This window comes from Anneissia japonica, unplaced genomic scaffold (assembly GCF_011630105.1).
Source record: "Anneissia japonica isolate Jap-2015-1 unplaced genomic scaffold, ASM1163010v1 scaffold284924_len52403_cov107, whole genome shotgun sequence".
NCBI classification, from domain to species: Eukaryota; Metazoa; Echinodermata; class Crinoidea; order Comatulida; family Comatulidae; genus Anneissia; species Anneissia japonica.
Window position 1 is genome coordinate 12,707 of NW_022758073.1, and position 6,816 is coordinate 19,522.

Genomic DNA, 6,816 nt, shown 5'->3' on the forward strand with positions numbered 1-6,816 from the left:
GAGATGAATATATGTCGAATTCACTTAATTTCCTTTGGTTAAAAAAATATTTATCACAAAAATAAATCTTTTAACTACAGATGTATTTGAGACTGTTATTTTAAGAAACATGAAAAACATCTTTTAAGTAAACCAAATATATGCCTACATACTGTTTATGATATGTTTCATACATGTCAGAAAATGAAAGTAGTTGAGCTGTAATTTTTGATGTGTTCAATTAAGGAGGGACTAATACCATGTTGGTGTTAACTGACTTGATTTATTGATTCATTGTAATTCATGGCATTTATCTCATAAATATACGTAACTTCCGTAATGAAGAACAGATCACTTACCAAAACGCAGGTTTGTTTCATTGAATGATTGACTCTGATGAACGTAGGACAGGTTGAGCTTAATTGTGCCGCTGTTTTTTATACCTTGGTGGTGTCGGTAAGTACCGTGGGTTTTATTGTCAGGTAATCAGTTTTTATAGCATAATCGTTTCTGTAATTCTGTTGAATTACGGTAGGGTCTATTATTTTGTTGTGTTTACGGACCCTGAATTAATGCAACCAGACCACGATGTTTGCCATATTCAAGAGACCATTTATTCATCACCAGAGGGCAGCATACACTAATTAAAGTTTGTCAATATCCAACATGTTTATACTAAATCTGAACCTCTTAGGAGACCAGTTATAGGCCTACATAAATTGAAATAAGCATTTTAAGCTGCAGTGGCAGCACCAGTGGGGGAAACCGGACAGGTCAAGTGGACAAAGCTCGTCAGGCAGTCTGACCATAAACATATAAAAAAGGCCCATACCAAGCCAACACATGTTTGTCACAGTCTGAGAGTGCCATTTTCGGCAATCCGAAGGTTGCTATTCTTAAAAAATCTCATTTGGGAGGGTGAACTCTTCCGCCAGCTCAGGCCTAGTAGCTCAAGTCCCCCTTTCGGGCAAGTAGTTCCCCCCTAGAAAATACATTGAACCTAGAGCCGCCACTGATTGTATGAAGTTAATCTTTTGTATAAGGTTAAACTCTGTGAGTTATGTGATGGACTCCTATCATGGTGTGGGTAGTAATTTCAGTCCCACGAGGTGTCACTGTTCATGCGCCATAATTTTAACACACTGACTCACTGGGCAGTGGTAGTGCTGTACATGGTGCACTACTATGAATTGTATCAGTCAGACTCAACAGTTAACTAGTGTACTTATAGCTCTTGTATCAGAGCATGACGAAATTCTTCCCCTTAGAAGAAACGGTCACTGGTGGGTTGGATGATTGATTGCTAATTGTCTGCATGCTGCCTAAACGGCCTTCACAATGAGTAAACAAGACCTTGGTAGTAGGAGAAAATCGGACACAGTTCAGCCAATACTGCTCTAATCATGGTCAAATTTCAGAAAGTATACACAATTTCTGAATCAAATGAATACACATATGTATTGAAAATGACATGGTGTATTGGTGTTTATGCTGGCCTAAATAAATATAAGAATACGATTCTTTCTAGCCTTTATTCTATTTATTTTATGATCGTGTGGCGTACAACGGCAATGTTTACTCACATTCCCGGCTATCCAGGGGATATTCTACAGCTTACAGCTGATGTATTTCAATCTAGGCTCAGAGAGTAGTAAATCTCTATTTTATAGGGCCTGCGAATCGAGCGATGAATATTTAGTTGACAGTTAGAATTTAGGAACAGAGAATAATTCGTCATGTATTAAAATCAAATGCTAAATTGATTTTACAACTGATATTCTGTATCTCCGTTGCATACGACCTACAGACGATTACTCGCTCTCACGGCCAGTGCACAACGTCACGAACGAACTAAACGAGAAGCCCATGTGCTTGAGTGGTGGGCGATTAAGAACCGACCATTTTGCGGCAGGGTATTCATTTTGTATTATAACTATAAATACACATGCCTAAACATTACCACATTTAAGCACGTGCACTAACCGCTATAATACACATGTTTAAATACTATTATAATAAGCTTCACCGGGCACACAATGGTTCGGTCTTGGGATGCCAGTGGGGTAGGCGCTTCAGTTCAATCTTATTATTTTTGTTTGTTATGCACCGTAATTTTCCCGATTTTTAGGTGTGAACACAATTTGTATTTTCTTTTTAATTATACTGTGGTATAGACAAGAAGAACAATTCCCAGTAAACAAATATTTGCGGGAAATTCAGTAGTTGCTTCTGTTCGTTACGGACTGCCAATGCACTTTTTGACATCACACCACACCTAAATATGCGCTCCCGATTATAACTTCTTTTTATTGAAAATGTAGGAATTTGTTAAGAGAGTATTAATTGTTGTAGCCTAGATTGTAGGCTTATTCATTACGTTTGCTGTGCCTGACCATTGTAAACGAAATATCTCTTGCTCACTCTAGATCACTAACCTTCCTAGGCCTAACTACAATACACTAGTACGCGACCTTCGCAGGCCGCCGGCAGCAGGTAATAAATTTTAGGTAAGTAGCGAATCTGTCACCTGACCTGTCACTTGTGACAGGGTGTTGGATGATCGATAACCCGAGTAGGTCGGGTAGCAGGACCGAATTCAGTAAGGGAAGATTTTTGGCATGGAATGCAGTATTTCAACTTATACTGGTTTTGTGTGATGTAGAATGTGAACAGTGTAAGAGTTAAAAGTCTGTCTTACACTCTCATATTTGTCTTCTTTTTGGTCAAAAAACACTTCCATTTCTGTTATGTAGCTCATAGATTTTCTGAAGTTTTTCAATAGAAAGTATATTTTTGTTATTATTTTATTGCCAAATATAAATATAAAATAAAAATTAGACTTCATTTAACAACTACTGAACTGACTGTTAGGGACACAAAAGTGAAGTTCTATATAATATAAATATAAATATATTATAAATATTGTATTGTTATTGCTTATGTTGATATTTCTACAATATAAATTACTCATAATCATGCAGTCAAAAACAATACCGGTAGGCAAATCAGAAGCTACTGATCCAATAAACAACTTTGCGTATAATCCATGTAACACATTTCTGTGATATTTGAAGTGGAACAGGAAGCCATAAAACTTGAATAAACAAACTTTCAATGCTCAAAACATCTTGTTTTCAGCATGTCAGGAATTTTATGGGTGTGTATTGATATTATGTCACTGATTAATACAACACTTGCACAATCTGACTCACTTGAGTTTGGGGAGTGGGATAAAAACTTTACTGAGAACCCGGATGACCCTCAATCGGACATGAGGAATGACAAGAAAACTGTATGACAACTGCACTAGATCCAGGGGAAGACAATTTTTTTTACGGACATTGCCAGTTTGATTTTGATATGTTGCTCAACAATTGATCAAACCAAACTACTGTTGTAGTATTCCAAATATTTTTTAGACAAGGTAACATAAAACATTAACATAAAAACATTTTGTAGGTCTTTCTTTCTTTTTTGTCTATTGTGTATTTGTCAATCATGTCATATATAGGAATTTAGCAAATGTCCTATACCAAGTTAACATTATTTTTTTATACTTTATACTATTGACACCATTTTAATAATTATTTGCTTACTGAAAAATGGAGTCTACTAGTGAGAAAATATGAATTCCTTTCATTTTTTCTGGAATGACAGTGGAAAAACATACGCTTCAGTAGCATACTGGCCTACTGCCATAGAGGACACTAATCAGTTATTTCCTGTTGTGTGTATTAAAGCATTGTAAGTAAATCTTGTCATAAGCTATAAGGTTTTCATCTTGGACCATATAAAAATTAATTCACACTCCTATTCCCTTCACTCACTCAGAATGTTATAGTAACTAATTTTCTTACAAACCATGGTAGTAGGACCATCATAACATACTTTTAAAAAATAAATTCATTACCAGAGTTTTAGACACAACCAGAAACCCAGTTTGGGATTATAATACAGTAATTACATCTCTTGACAATAAATGCACTGCTGTCAAATAAGAGTGGGCATGACTCAAAATTAATAAAATGTGTAAATAACATAATTTTGATTATCAATAATTCTAAATAACATGTTCTACAGTATCTCTATACTTTACAGCAAAATAATACAGTTTCATGTAATATCTGCTACTGCCCCAGTTACATGGACTCAGGGTTATGCTAAGAGCCTAATGAGGTTGGATGGCAGTGTCCACTTTACAAATTTCTCTACTTAGTAAAATGCATTTCCACATCTTCAAATATCCATAGTAAATCGATTTTTACCTCTTATTCTTCCAAAGTGTGTGATAAATTTTAGTATGTTTTCGGATAATTAATAGTTTAATATCATTGATTTTTTAAATCATTGAGATGCCTAGAGGGCAAGCCTGTAAGCAAACAGTTCAGTAGATCTTGTGAATGTGAAGAATGCCAAACATTGACGAGATGAAACTGATTAATAAATCAATATATTAAAGGTTAATTTTGATTATAATTGTTGACATTATGATGGAAGTTAAACAAAAAATATTTTATTTGATATAATAAAATGAGGGACTGAGACAATATCGCCATAGAGGTATAAAATTTGTAATTTTATACCTCCATGATATCACCATCATTATATATTTACCTAAATATAAAATGATACATTTCAATAAATTTATCTTAATCAAAGTATTTGATCTTTATTTAATGAAAAGATTATATAGCAAAATAATAATTTAAATTTGGATATGTGAGCGGTTGTTAAAAGGTTTATCATTCCAAGTGAATTTGTTCAAAGATTTGGAAAGGTGATTTTTTTTTTTCTTTTTTGGATAACGTATGAGGTTGATATCACGGTCGATATGTCAACTTAATACTTCTTTGTCCTTTGATTAGAAAAATATTTCACAAAAATATAAGATATCTAGCTGGGTAAATCCTTTTATTGGAGAGGTATTTGATTAAAGAGAGACCTGTAATTATAAGAAACATGACACATACTTTTTGTGATGTTTTTGTTTACTTACAAGAATTTTTCCATGTATAATACAATACATGAAACCAGATGAAACTAGTTAGCTCTACTTTTAACTTTTGATGTGTATCAAGCCTAGAGAGGGCAGTATTAAATGTATTAGTATACTCTGGTTGTGTGTAATACAGAACGTCAACACTTGCACAATATGACTCACATGGATTTGGGGAATGGGGTAGAACCCGACCGACCCTCAACTAACTGATACTAGATCCAGGGGATTTTTTTACAGAGAATGCCAGTTTGATTTTGATTTGATTTGTTTCTCATTGTGTATTTGTCAATCATGTCATAAAGGCATTCAGCAAATGCGCTATACCAAGTTGACATTATTTTTTTATACGTCTTTATACTATTGACACCATTTCAATTATTTGGTGTACGGTAAGAATGGCCCCGGAAAAAATTGCCCCGGAAAAAATGGCCCCGGAAATAGAGGCCCCGGAAAAAATGGCCCCAGTAAAAATGGCCCCATATGACAGGTAGGTAAAAATGGCCCCAATAATCAAATTCTGTATTAAAACTGATTTTCTTGAATCAATATATGCATTTTTTTTATCTTAAATAATTTAGTTATTAAAAGGAATCTAACATCAAACAAATTGCCATTTACATTTTACTTGTTGCAAGAATTAACATTCAATGATAAAATATTCAAAGATACCCTCTTAATTTCACAAAAGAGTGGGTTCTTTTCCAAACAAATACATCCTGCCTAATATTGTGTGTTTAGATTAGATCTTTTGCTTTAACTTTGGAAATTGAGATCATATTAGATACTATTTCTGTATAAACTAAATTTTTTTTTCATATTACTGTAAACCTAATGGGTTTTGATAAATTTACTCTGCACTACGGAATTTCCAATAAAAAAGAAAATTAATTAAAAAGACCATAGATTAATAGGTAAGAATGGCCCCGGAAAAAATGGCCCCGGAAAAAATGGCCCCGGAAAAAATTGCCCCGGAAAAAATTGCCCCGGAAAAAATGGCCCCATATGACAGGTAGGTAAAAATGGCCCCAATGAAAAATTCGGTAATAGAAATGATATATATTTTTTTTAATCTTCAAATATTTAAATACTGTATAAGCAAGAATTGAATCAAGAAATAAAAAATGGCCCTCAATTATAAAATTAAAGAAAAAAAAAATAATAAACAAATGTTGTAAAATACCTTGTAGCAAAAATTTAATTAATAAATCAACATAAAGAATATGCATATTTGAGAACTAAAATAAATTAGTTTTTAGCTCCTATGAGTAGCTCTAGTTACAGATCTGTCTCTTATACACATTATTAATATTATTAGATATTATTACTATATTTGTGGCAAATTATTATTATTATTATTATTATTAATGGCTCTGATGGGAGGCTCTAAAACATTGATTCGGCACCAGTTTTGAACAACAAACTTGCAGGGAATGTTATAAACCATTTTCGCGAAATTTGAAATAAAAATTTCCAATAACGTGGCGAATACCAACGATGGGGACTTTCAGAGGCCTGGCATTTCGCGGTACGTATTACTGTCATGGATAACATCAACAACAAATCTAAATTGCTAACGAGCACAAACATTTTAAAACAGAAAAACAGTACAGTAAAATGGGTGTACGGTAAGAATGGCCCCGGAAATAATGGCCCCGGAAATAATGGCCCCGGAAATAATAGCCCCGGGAAAAATGGCCCCCATATGACAGGTAGGTAAAAATGGCCCCAATAATCAAATTCTGAATTAAAACTGATTTTCTTGAGTCATTATATGCATTTTTTTATCTTAACTAATTTAGTTTTTAAAAGGAATCTCCCCAATTATTTAACAAAAGTGA

The 6,816-nt window shown here is 33.7% G+C and overlaps 1 protein-coding gene across 1 annotated transcript in view; it reads left to right on the forward strand.

The window, feature by feature from the left end:
- The first annotated feature begins 391 nt into the window (after positions 1 to 391).
- LOC117124986 overlaps positions 392 to 6,816 on the forward strand; it is a 28,220-nt gene continuing 21,795 nt past the window's right edge. Inside the window, exon 1 of the mRNA XM_033271335.1 lies at positions 392 to 435. The gene's annotated coding sequence lies outside the window, so the exon portion shown is untranslated. The remainder of the gene's footprint in view (positions 436 to 6,816) is intronic.